The sequence below is a fragment of the Mytilus edulis genome, chromosome 13, assembly GCF_963676685.1.
Source record: "Mytilus edulis chromosome 13, xbMytEdul2.2, whole genome shotgun sequence".
Lineage (NCBI taxonomy): Eukaryota > Metazoa > Mollusca > Bivalvia > Mytilida > Mytilidae > Mytilus > Mytilus edulis.
The window spans coordinates 25,963,566-25,977,953 of NC_092356.1; the positions used below are offsets into that span (position 1 = coordinate 25,963,566).

Genomic DNA, 14,388 nt, shown 5'->3' on the forward strand with positions numbered 1-14,388 from the left:
CTTGTGCATAGATTGTTACCAATGGTGCACATACTTTTCAATTAAATCAATAATGGCATTCTGCTATTATCATGTCATATCTCGTCAGTTCTTGTAAACTGCGTCCCATTTGAAATATATTAGCCTTGCACCAACGGTTTTCTATGATTAAAATATTGATTCAATACACTTTCATTCAAATGCAATCGACATTTGAACAGAATCTAAATAATTTCACAGAACTTCCGAGTTTAAATTTCCGAAAAATCGATGTCAAATAAAGCTACCTTTAAATAGATGTCATCAAGGTAAACAATTACGATCATATCAAAGGAAAATCAATTTTTGGAACCTGCATCATTTCACAATACGACTGGTTGTAAAACCAAGGGTTAAATAAGGAATTCTTATTCATGTTCCACTTTATATGCATACTTCTTCTTGGATTGCCGGAATGGGGATAATAACTTCAAAATAGGTAAGATACTGTAACGTTAGCACGATCCCGAATGCGAAAGGCTGTAAGAAAAATTAAGACATTCGTTGTTGGGTTTTTTCATTGGATAATAAAATTTGTTGTGTGAACAAAAACAATGTTTTTGTTTTCGACACTACTTAAACGAATATGGCATTGCCTATCATTAAAGAACTTAAACGGATTTCCTGGCCGTTGTAACTTTTCGAAAATTATAAATGTTTTCTTTTACTTTTTAAAGTTGTGTGATATGCAACTCATGGGTTTCGAAATACACTTTTTAGCAGAGCAAAATAAACTTTAACTGTTAAAGGAGTAGGTCCGGTAAGGGCCGATTATGGCCTCAAATTTCAAGTTCATCTGACGAAAGATTTTTGAAACTTTTTAAACACTTTTAGTGTCTATTTTAGTTGATTTAATTAATTTATGTGTAAGATTTAGTCATTAAAAACACTCCGGTTCAAGCTAAGTCATTTTTAGATATTTCTTGTTTACAAAACTTTTTTTCGAAAAACTAAGGATTTTCTCATCCCAGTAATAGATTAACTTAGCCGTATTTGGCACAACTTTTAGATATTTTGGATCCTCAATGCTCTTCAACTTCGTACTTGTTTGGCTTTATAATTATTTTGATATGAGTGTCACTGATGATTCTTATGTAGACGAAACGCGTGTCTGGTGTTCTAAATTATAATTTATAAACCTGGTACCTTTGATAACTAATTAGACATGAAAAATCTATCAAATATGCCAAAAAAATTCCTTTTCAGAATGATTTTTGTCAAAAATGAAAGTGACCGCATCCTCAACATTTATATATGTTGTGTTTTATCATCAAATACTACGAGAAGGATCAATCATAATTCAGAATTCAAAACTCGCAAATCAAGAAAGATAATCCTGTTTTATTGCAGTTGCAATCCAAACACAATAAATATTATCTTAATCTGATCAACTGATCTGATAAAATATACCGTAGATTAATAATATAATAGTGCACAGGCAAACATTTCAAAGGATATGTGCCGACATTATGTCAGACAAATGAAACATTTCTTGTTATCAGTTTTACTCCGGGAGAGAGATATGTCGAGTGTCACTTCAATCCTTATTCGATTTTTTTCTTCTTCTTTCCATGATTTGAGAATCTTTCATAATATAAGAATAAGAAGATGTGGTATGATTGCCAATGAGACAACTCTCCACAAGAGACTAAAATGACTCAGAAATTAACAACTATAGGTCAACGTACGGCCTTCGTCAATGAGTAAAACCCATATCACATAGTCAGCTATAAAAGACCCCAAAATGACAAATGTAAAACAATTCAGACGAAAAAACAAATTTGATATACAGCAAAAAACGACAACCACCAAATTACAGGCTCCTGTGGTTAAAGTTTTTGAAATTTTAATAACTTTCTTAAACTATACTGAATTTCTACCAAACTTGGACAGAAGCTTGTTGATGATCATAAGAAAGTATCCAGAAGTAAATTTTGTAAAAATAAAATGCCATTTTTTCCGTATTTTACTTATACAATGTAAATGGACTTAGTTTTCCTGCGAGGAAACATTACATTCACTCTGTGGTTAAAGTTTTTAAAATTTTAATAACTTTCATAAACTATCCTTGATTTGTACCAAACTTGGACAGAAGCTTGTTTATGATCATAAGATAGTATCGAGAAGAAAAATTTTTAAAAATAAATTTTCACTTTTCCGTATTTTACTTATAAATGGACTTAGTTTTTCTGCGAGGAAACATTACATTCACTCTGTGGTCAAAGTTTTTTAAAATTTTAATAACTTTCATAAACTATCCTTGATTTGTACCAAACTTGGACAGAAGCTTGTTTATGATCATAAGATACACAATGTAGTATCAAGAAGAAAATTTTGTAAAAATAAATTTCAACTTTTCCGTTTTTTACTTATAAATGGACTTAGTTTTTTTGCCAGAAACTAAACATTCACTCTGTGGTTAAAATTTTAGAAATTTTTATAATGTTCTTAAACTATCCTGGATTTCTACCAAATTTAGACAAAAGCTTGTTTCTGATCATAAGATATTATTTAGAAGTAAATTTTGTAAAAAAAATTCACTTTTTCCGTATTTTACTTATAAATGGACTTCCAGTTAACATTACATACAGTCTGCAGTTAAAGTTTATAAAACATTTATTAGATTCATAAACTATCCTGGATTTTTTACCAAACTTGGAAGCTTCTTTCAATCAAAAGACAGTATCGAGAGGGAAATTTTTATTGATGTTTTTCCTCATTTTTGTTAAGTCTGCGATTAACAGCAAAAGTAGGCGAGACACTGGGTTCCGTGGAACCCTTACGAATTTTTTAAGTGCATTATTCTTTAATCATTTAACCCCATTCAAACCCTCATGTTGAGACAACTCTCCATAAAAAACAAAAATGACACAGAAATTAACAACAATAGGTCACCGTACGGTCTTCATCATCGAGCACAGCCAATACTCAGCTTTAAAAGGTCCCGAAATGACGATGTAAATCAATTCAAACGAGAAAACTAGCGGCCTTATTAATGTACAAAAAATTAACAAAAACAAACACATAAACAAACAACAACCACTGAATTACAGACTCCTTACTTAAATGTTCATAACATACTAAATGAATGTTGATATTGAAATTGATAGAAAACCAAAACTTAGGAATTTTGAAAATGAAGGAGGAGGGATAAAATAAAAAAACATTTTCCTATCCCCAATAACCTATGACTTAATATGATACTTTTGCTGAAATTCTCCAGTCATTCAATATTTTACAAAATTCTTCCAACAACACTTTACATACTTTAAACTACGCTCTGAATGCCCGCGATTTCGCGGGTGTGTTCTAGTGTAATTTAGTTTAAAACGAAGTTAGTTTAAAATTTGTCAAAGTAAGCTTTAAGAATTCCTTTTTTTTCAATTTGTCTTTTAATTTAAATTTATCATGTATGTCTCTAAACAAAGTATGCGACACGTAACAGTTTATAAGTCTTGGTGTACTCATATATTCATTTGATACGGTGCATTTATTATTGATATATTTCAGACTCCATTCATGAAAGAAAATTTATAGAGCAGAGCATTTTTTTTTTTTTTTGTAGCTCTATTTTTTTGAACATAAGATTTAAACTTGTTGAAATGAACTTCAGTTTAAAATTTGTCAAAGTAAGCTTTAAGAATTCCTTCTTTTATTTTAGATTTATTATACATGTCTCTATACATAGTATGCGACGCGTAACAGTTTATAACTACATTTAAGTGTTTTGATATATGACTTTGATACGGTCCATTTGTTATGGATATATTTCAGAATCCATTTATGAAATAAAATCTATAGAGCAGTGAATTTTTAAAAAAAAATTTTGTGTGTCAAGTTATGAACATTTCTTAACCTATAATAATAAGAAAGCATTCAAAAGTTGAAGAAGGGATTATTATTGGATTGCTAATACAAATTGTAAGGCTATTAACTACATATTAAGTATTAATTTTAATGAATTAAAAACAGAAAAAGAAGATCTATATGTTAGTGGTCTTTACCATGTTTACACTAATATAAGACAATCTTTAATTATCTTTGGGTTGTAACTGTATTATATACACGATGGACACCAGACCTTTTTGTAAATCTTTTTCTATAAGAAGATTTTAATTGATCAACTTTGAAAAAATGTGTGTAATTATTTTCAAAATATTATTCTTGAAAGGTTTTGGTCTGTACCCATTTCAATTTGAAACTTGATTTGACATAAACAAAAACATTGTTTTAGCTCATGAAAACAGCCTCTGGGATATGCACTCGTTTCATTAATTAAATATATACAAAATAAGAATTGTTATTAATAAAGGTTTTATAGATGTTAGTGTCACAAATAGAAATGTGTGTATCTTGTGAATGGTTGATGAGTTGGCATGCAACACTCCCCCTCCCGTCCCCCCTCAAACACACAAACTAGACAATACGACGAGTCTGCACGCACTCCGACTAGGAAAGGTTTAATAGATATAGGAAGATGTGGTGTGAGTGCCAATGAGACAACTCTCCATCCAAATAACAATTTAAAAATTAAACCATTATAGGTTAAAGTACGGCCTTCAACACGGAGTCTTGGCTCACACCGAACAACAAGCTATAAAGGGCCCCAAAATTACTAGTGTAAAACCATTCAAACGGGAAAACCAACGGTCTAATCTATATAAACAAAACTAGAAACGAGAAACACGTAAATATTACATAAACAAACGACAACTACTGTACATCAGATTCCTGACTTAGGACAGGTGCAAACATTTGCAGCGGGATTAAACGTTTTAATGGGCCCAAACCTTCTCCCTTTAAGTCTATATAGGAACATTATCTGATATTATTTACGGTATTCTTGTATTCTGTACATGCATATTTAATTCGATAAATAAGTCTGTATGTTCTATTGTTTATTTTTAGCAATGTACTTATTTTTCTATAATCCGTTATTTGTATTTGTCATTGTTTTAGAAAAAAATATTGTTCAAGTATATTCAAGTAACTTTTGGTTTGTTATATAAACTATTTTATAATTCCGATATGGCATATCGGATCATTGTATTACATGTGCACAGAGCAGTTCAAACTGTGTAAAACTGTATTACGTAATATAGATACAATGACCCTAATACGCTTTCGTAATAAATGTAATTACATAAGTAAAAGCTAAAAGTATCATCTTTCGTAAATCATAGACCGTAACTCCCAAATAACATAAAGAAAAATCGTCAAAAACTTAACACGAATTTTGTTGATATAACAACATAAAATTATCAGAATTTGATAAACGATACACAAAATCTGTCTTTTGTATATACATATTTTAATAACTAGATTATTCCGTTGGAAAACTAGGTTATTATAAGAGATTGGTTGTTGTTTGTAAATATTTCCTGCATATTTAAACTTTACGAAAAAGCGATGATTTCAATTTTTCCATTGTGAACGTTCCATTTCAGTGAAGCGACTTTCTAGCTTAAAAGTAAGCATTGAGAATTCCTTCTATCTTTTTTTTTAGATTTATTATGCATGTCTCTATACATAGTATGCGACGCGTAACAGTTTATAATTACATTTAAGTGTTTTGATATATGACTTTGATACGGTGTATTTGTTATGGATATATTTCAGACTCCATTTATGAAATAAAATCTATATAGCAGAGAAATTTTTTTGTGTATCAATTTAAAATGTAGATTCAAATATTTTTCACTTCACACGATAAAGTAAAACTTCTTCAAAACGTATATATAATGTAAAGTTCGGCGTCCGCAAAACAGAAGCCATACGTATTTCATTGAATCTCGATATTTATCATGTTTATAATTTTTTTAACAATGACGTTCTACCTCCATAAGCCTGGAAATGTCATGCCGGGTCATAATTTTAATATATAATGATAGGTACCATATATTAGTTAATATCATATAAAAATGGGTACATTGTTTTAGACAAACATAGCACACTCCTACCCAAAAAAAACTAAGTTAACCCCTCCACCCAGATTAAAATTGATAAAATTTCCAAGATTAGAGTTGGAAATTGAAAGATTGAAGTTGATAATTCCAAGATTAAAGTCGACAATTTGAAAACAATAAATAATCAAAGTACTGAAGTACTGAACATCAGAGGACCTCAAGTTGTGTTGAATTATTGATAAATGACACGTGTTTATATTATACCTACCAGACAGATATGTTCACCATACAATATAGTACAAATATTAAATATAATATGCTATCATATCTGAGATACTGACTTGAACTAGGAAACTTAACTTTGTGAATTATCAATGATTACTTGGTCAAATGAGAACTGTTAGATTGGCATTATGACCATATAGTTGCACACATACAAAAATCGTTAGCGTATAACTTATAATAGATAATCAACATAGCAAACAATTCTTCGAGTAGCTATATAGTCGCTCACTGAACTATGAAAAAGAGGTTCAAGACAATCATTTCAAAACAGATAAATTGTAATATTGTGGCTAATTAAAAAATAAAGTGGGGAAAAATATATTGTTTTGGCAAAAGGGGTGGCGAAAAAAATAATTGACCCAGGGGAAACTTTGGGGCTAAAGATACCAGATGAACAGCAAACTCATAAATGGAAAATAAACTTACAATTCCATGACTAAAACTAAAAAAGACATGCATACAAATAAAAGTACACTAGAAACAACATAGAAAACTAAAGACTGAGCAACACGAACCCCAACAAAACACGTGATCTCAGGTGCTCCGGATGGGTAAGCAGATCCTGCTCTACAAATGGCATTAATTAACAATGTTTGTACATGTAGTATCCAGGTCTTTTTTCTGAAACATTTAGCTTTTGGATCAATTGCTAATTAAATGGATGTTAACACAGCAAGATTACTATCCCTTATTCTAGATTTTTGTTGCAGTCAACACAAACTCTTTAAATGTTCATAAATAGCTTCACTGAGTTACATTTGTATCTTGGTTTTATTGTAACACAGTCAATCATTTATCCATTATATTTTTTTTTAATTAGCAGCTATACGTGTACATTGTAGGTTCTGTTTTCTAATTAGGGTTTCGACCTTTCCGTGGAAAGACCTATTGATTTTGTTCTGATTATTATTTTATTTTTTTCTTCCGCCTAATTTTTTTTCTTGCGTAATTTTGTTGTTTCAAAAGATGTCGCTTAGATATTTGGAATATGATATCGTATAGTTTATACGCTTTAAAACTGACAACCGCGCAACTAGATACTTTGCGTTGTAAGAGTTATCTCCCCAAACACGGTTTTTCTTGTGGCCACTACTCCTTCGCAACCGTAAAAGATTACGACAAATTTATTTTACCAAATTGCTCGTTACATCTTCAGGATTTGGAGTTTAGTTTTAACCGAAGCTATCCTGATACTCCATATGAGAGTTATTCCCCCTTATGTATTTGATATATAAGTGATTTGCATTTCTAACTGGTAAACCATAAGTGCTATAGAGACCTAGGGTCTTTTAATTTGAGATCCTTGGTCCAAAAAAATGAAAATTAGGTCAAGGTCAAGGGTCAAGGTCATATTCTAGACTTTTTATTTTGGCTTATTTTGACTTATTTTCAAAACCTTATAACATATCTACATCTTATTTTCACTAAATTGTTAGTTGCGACATGCCGTTACTTATAGATTTTGGTTGAAAGGGTGCGTAAACAATAAATAGGAGTTTTTGCCCATCTTATATTTAGAATTATGCGTAAAGTCATATAACTCATTAACCATACATAATAAAGACCTAGGGTCTTTTGATTTGAGATCCTAGGTTTATGACCTTGAAATTGAGGTCAAGGTCATAGGTAATTTGCACGTTCTAGATTTTGACCTTTGCTTTAAATTCATATTTATATATTATAAAGCCATAGGAACTGACATTTTAGATTGATTTTTAATATTTTGATAATAAAATAGATCTTCACTTGTGGAAAGACCTTCAATTGTTCTTTGAACAATTGGTTTTTAATTATTAAATGGTTCATTGTAAATATTACAACGTATTATATGTAGATAGCCATTTGCTAATGATGGTATTTTTGTTAATTGAATATCACAACATTTGGATAGTTTTTCAACTGTTAGGTTTTTTTTACTTTGTTCTCGATTTAATACTTTGGATACCACTGGTTTAGCAATGAGAACATTTTGCACTATACATATAGAACACAACTACCATATGAATGTGTCGGTCCTTTGTAAGAAACCTGTAAAACAGGCCTTGTAATTTTTTGGTGTATATCTTGATTTCCCGATTGTACATTGATGTGGCCATTAGTTTTCTTGTATATATTGTTTAACATTTGACATTTCATGGCTATTTCTAACTGATTTATGTATAGTTTTTTTTCTGATTGTAAAAATGTATGGTTATAAGCTTTATTTCTTTTTCATCATTTTGTCTAGAGCTGGTGTCTGATTTATACCAATCATACCTCCCTTTTCTTTTTTTATGAATAATGACAAGTTTGGTTTTAATTTTCATTTATGTATGTACATGTAACAATATAAAACAGTATATATACATGTATAATCTCATTCCATCATTAATATTGGTCATTGTCGGTATATATTTATCTTTAAGTTTAACAATGTACTGTGAAAGAGCTATCTTCTAACAGATACTTGGTATATAATGGTTATTGTGAAACCACTGATTCAAAGGACAAGTTTCACTTATTGCCCAAAATAGCCTAAACTATAAAACTCCAAAAAGTTCTCAATTTGGTTCGTAATTTGGGTCTATTTTCAAAGGTCTTAACACTCAATAAATCAGTTCTTTTCATAAAAGTACATTTTATGTTCCAAATTTGTCAAAATGTGATGATTTTGGGCAATTTTCAGACCTGAAAGCTTTAGGCCTTTAGGAATAAAGAGTTGGCCGCTACCTACATGTACCATCCAAAATGTTTTGTAACCAAAAGAATCCAAATCTGATATATAATTCATCAATATAAAAACTTTTTAGATCTTGGATGGCAGCCAAGTTTAATTATGCCAAAAACAATTAAAGTTTTACCATAGTTATCTGTGGTATAATTTTCACAATTATTCAATGGTTTTGTTGTCTGATTTTCGAATAGAAAAATAAAGATGGCAAGACCTGAACGATGCCGCCTAATTTTTTTAAGTCAGAGTCAGTGTGGGGCCACTAAGCTAAACTGCCCGCTTTGCACCAGCCAATATAAATGAATGCCTAGTGTGGGAATCGAACCCACATACACCAACTCTGTTGTCCCTATATTTTTTTTTAAACATAAACAAAAAATTGTCAAGAACAAATTTAAAAAATATAGCGCTCATAGGTTTGTCTCAATAAAGATTTGCTTAGTTTGCTTATGCAGTATCCCAATATTGCTCTCACTAGTATAAATAGGCTCATGTGTGCTCAAATAACCATTTAGATTAGTTTCAATATTGATATATATCTAACTCAATTGAGTAGATCTAGCTCAAATTTTACTGAACATATAACTGATCATATTTGCTCAATTTAAGATCTCATGGGTGCTCATAGATAAAGTTAACTGATTGTATTTCTCATAGATATAACTAATCATATTTGCTCAATTCAAGTTCTCATATGCACATATGCATGTATGTGTGAACAAATGTCTAATATAAGTTACTAAAATTTGACATGGATATGGTTACACATTTAAATTAAATAATGCTGTAGAGAATGATAAGCACAAGTATGTCATCAAATTATCATATAATTTTGACGATACATGTCATGTATGGTCAAAATAATACAATACTACAAGCTAAGGAAGACTTAAGGATGTTCGCTACTCTGTTAAAAAATAACAAGCTTTTTAAAAGATTGTTATGAATTGATAGTATATATGTAAAGAAACTAGAAAAGTTGAAAAAAATGGAGGGTCTGTGTGCTCGTTTCTGAGATATAAGCCATTGAAAATTTGGGGGGAAATAATTCTCTCTAGATTTTTCTTACATTTAACATTGGCAACCATTTGTTTCAAAAACAATGAAAAAATAACAAGAATTTTATAAAATTTTGAAATATGGCTTTTTAACCTATATGTAATTAAATTATGAAAAGAAAAGTAGGGGTTTGTGGGCAAATTTGTTTAATGACAATACATGGATAAAACCAGAGGATTCCGAAAATCTGGCAAAAAATCCAAAAAGGGAGGAGCAAACATCCTTAAAAAACAGGACAGTTAATCTATATTTATATCTCTAAAACTGTAAGGTTTCTCCCAATATATCTATAGTAATTCAGTAAATGTGATTAACCCAAATTCTGACATTTCAGTGTAAAGTAAGACTCTTGATTTTACGAGCAAGAGTCTTTATACACTCAAAGAGTCCAACTCTATAGGAAGAAGAAAAAGTCGAAGATTCTCTGAATATTATATAAACAATAAATTCAACCAATAATTATATATTAGAATTGACTTACATAGACATAGTCAAAGTCATTACAAATTCCGCGTATTTTCCAGTCAAGGGACATATTCACATATATACTAATGCAACAAACTAAGTCGGAGAAGGAGCGAAAATCCGAAACAGTATCTTAAAAAACAGAAAATAGTTCCGTGTGTGTGTCCAAGTGATCAATCTACTTGTTATTTACGAAGAAAAGAAATTTAACTCAAAAAATTGTTGAGATCTTTATAAAAACAAATTGTTGTTATTAAAAATACACAAATAGTAACCTTATCTTTAAAGGCCTTGCAGGTTCTTGTTACTCCTACCCAATCTGCTGGTATTTTCAAAATGGCTGCGGGGGACGTGACCTGATAATTTATTTTAATATTATGACAGATTAAATTTTCCTGGTTTTGCTACGTTAATATTATAGACAAATATGCTACAAACGGTTTAAAAAGGTTACTCCAAATCAAATAATTGAAATATAATTACCTTTCTGTGTATAAATGTGTGAATTGATTTCCTCTCGATTTTCTACACGCTCGCTCTTGTCCTCTTGCGCACTCGTGGTATTCATCCGCAACAACAATTTTTGACTCGTCATTGATCTTGAAGGTCGTTTGATTAAAATACAAATATTTCTAACGACAAAACATTTTCAAATTATAAATTTTGCATTAAGAAAAATTAAAAAAACTGAGTATCCATTGAAAACATGAATTTAAAAGAAGCGATACGGAATTTTATTCTGCACTATATAGGTCCGCGGGTCTATAATGTCGGTTATTATTCCAAAACTAATTATATATGCATCTCTTTGATCTTTGCGCGAATTGAAAAGTAGGCGATGGCAATACACCCGAGGCCCCTCAGGGGCCTCTGATGTAAAAAAGGATGACCCTAATACGCTTTCGTAATAAATGTAATTACATAAGTAAAAGCCAAAAGTATCATCTTTCGTCAATCATAGACCGTAACTCCCAAATAACATAAAGAAAAATCGTCAAAAACTTAACACGAATTTTATTGATATAACAACATAAAATTATCAGAATTTGATAAACGATACACAAAATCTGTCTTTCGTATATACATAATTTAATAACCAGATTCTTCCGTTGTAAAACTAGGTTATTATAAGAGATTTGTTGTTGTTTGTTTAACCTCCAGTGGTACATATTTCATACATATTTAAACTTTACGAAAAAGAGATGATTTCAATTTTTCCATTGTGAACGTTCCATTTCAGAGAAGCGACTTTCCAGGCTTGAGTTTCCTTTCCTATTTTCTTGATAGAGGGTTGCTACTAGCAAGGATGCTGTGTTACCAAGGGTTGCAAATGGTAAAGTTGGATGTATCCCTTTGAAGGTGTAACGGACCTAGCTTTGCCTTGTTTCAATGGGTGTGTGTTCTTAACAAACTTTCTAAAATAGCTTTCAGTAGTATTTTAAAGTGTAAAGAGCGATCTTTTTTAGCTTTCGTAAGCGCGGGGAATCATGATAGAATAATGTAGGATTTTTGAATTTTGAATTTTGAATTTTGAATTTTGAATTTTGAATTCTGAGTTTTGAATTTTGAATGATCCTTCTCGGCTTTCGTAGATTTTTACTATCAATTCTTAATTCACTTATCAATCAACGGCGGTCATTGATATATTATATAGATCCTCTCTATTTAATTTACTTAGTGACGGAATTTCAGAAAAGGTATCAACAGTTATAGGTACTTTGGGACAGGACCATTACTAGAAATAAACTTATAATATAGAGAGTCTGCCATTTACACCCTTACATGTTTTCTAATGAATCAAATTAGTCATGCACAGTCGGGCGTATGACATTTGCGCCGAATTTGAAAATATTCATTTTTTCATTTGCGCCGATTTCATTTTTTCATTTTCGCCGATTTTATATTTGCTCCAAACTAGATTCACAGGTAAGTTAATACTTGTACATGTACTATGTACTGTACTATACAATTGGTAAACTCTGCCAGTCTCTGGTTACAAATGTTGTTGATTTATGTTAATTTTGATTTATATTGTTCTGAAACTTCATAGTAACATGATAGACATATTGCACACTGAAACGAGACGAGGAGTCAATTCTTTAATCATCGAGGGCCATACATATCTGAAGATAAGTGTCCTTAAACATATCTTACTTATGTACCATAAAATCGTGTACAGCCAGCGTCACCACGTATTCTATTGTCAAAACACAGAACGAGTATAACCATGTGGTAGATGTCCGAAAGTCAAGGAAAAAGTCTGGAGATGTTCCTTGTAGGACTTCTTCCACCTACCCGTGGTGAGCAGGGGACAACAGTTATATACAAGTTATGATTGATATTTCATTAAATCTGTACAAGTGGCTAACTGAGGAGGTCTATAATGATAAAGGAAAAATAACATGACTTGGATTGAGAGTTCATTCATTGGCACTCATACCGCATCTTCTAATATCTATTCACCTGTAATTTACCTTAAAAAAATCTGCGCACATGAAAGAAAAAAATCGGCGCAAATGAAATGCAGATCGGCGCAAATGCAAAACGCCGGCACAGTCACATTCCACCACACTAGTTTACCTTTTTCAAAAAAAAAAATCACAAGATATTCTATACTAGTACTAGTTGTTCTACATGCATGACATGTATCCCACATGAAAAACGTGTAAAAACAAAATTAAACAGCATTTGCAATTGCGAACATCCCATAATCTATTGCATTAAATTTTATTAGTTTTTCTAAAATTAAAGCTAAATATCTTCTTTACCACACGCTCGCTTTACGGTTGACATGACAGAATATATAAATACACAGTTTCTATGACAGATCGTTAAGCTTAGCTAGCACATGCCGACTAAATATTTAGCTATAGGACGACTCATGGGCTGCTTTTTAATGGAATTCTTCTATTATCAAATGAATATTTTTTGTCTTTTCCTAAAACTTTACATTGAATTATAACAACAACAAAAAATAATAATCTCTTCAACTTTCGATTTTGATTTGAAACAAATTTAACAAGTTAAGACAGAATAAGTTACTGTCATGGCAACTTTTTTATTCACTTTTGCTTATATTTCAAACTTTTCAATGAACTCAAATTTGTTTACTAGACGTCTATTTTGAAGAAGATATTTAACTTTATATATATTGATTTTGAAGTTATTTCAACAAATTTTTAAACGTGAAAGGCTACTGTCTTACCTTTAAATGATGAAGAAACAATCTAAATTATAAAAAAAAGTAAACTTTTCTCTGCAATTTCAGCCATTTTTTCATAAAACTAAACTGTCCTGGCAGTTTTTTTTTTTAACTTGCTTATTATTTATTTTTATATTTTTAAAAAATAATATTTAAGTAAATACCCTGTTCTTTATAATACAAGTGATTTTTTTAACAATATGTTGAGTAAAACAAAAGTTATAGATAAAAGCGTATCGAAAATAACTGTCCTGGTTTTATATGTCCTGTTAATAGACTTTCTCAAGAAATAAAAGACAATCTGTTTGATTGGTTATCGTCGGTCAACGGATCGTAATGCCGTTCCATCATGATGGATTAATCTCCATCGTGATGCGTTTGACTTCCATCACGATTCTTTAAACTTCCATCACGATGCTTTTAACTTCCATCGTGATGCTTTTGACATCCGTCATGATGCTTTTAATTTACATCGTGATGCTTTTAACTTCCATCGCGATGCTTTTAACTTTCATCGCGATGCTTTTCTCAATTCAGTTGCATCGAGATGCTTTGGACAAGTATCATGATACTTTTAATAAGTATCACGATACTTTTGATAAGTATCACGATGCTTTTGGGTAGTATCATGATACTTGTCAAAAGCATCGTGATACTTATTAAAACCATCACGATGGAAAAACTATCATGATGGAAGTATCATTATTTTGTCACGAACGGCCACTCATACAAAAGATAATGCT

General features: G+C 30.8%; 1 protein-coding gene across 1 annotated transcript in view; it reads left to right on the forward strand.

Moving 5' to 3' along the window:
• Positions 1 to 256: 256 nt before the first annotated feature.
• LOC139501062 (uncharacterized) overlaps positions 257 to 14,388 on the forward strand; it is a 40,441-nt gene continuing 26,309 nt past the window's right edge. Inside the window, exon 1 of the mRNA XM_071290029.1 lies at positions 257 to 457. The gene's annotated coding sequence lies outside the window, so the exon portion shown is untranslated. The remainder of the gene's footprint in view (positions 458 to 14,388) is intronic.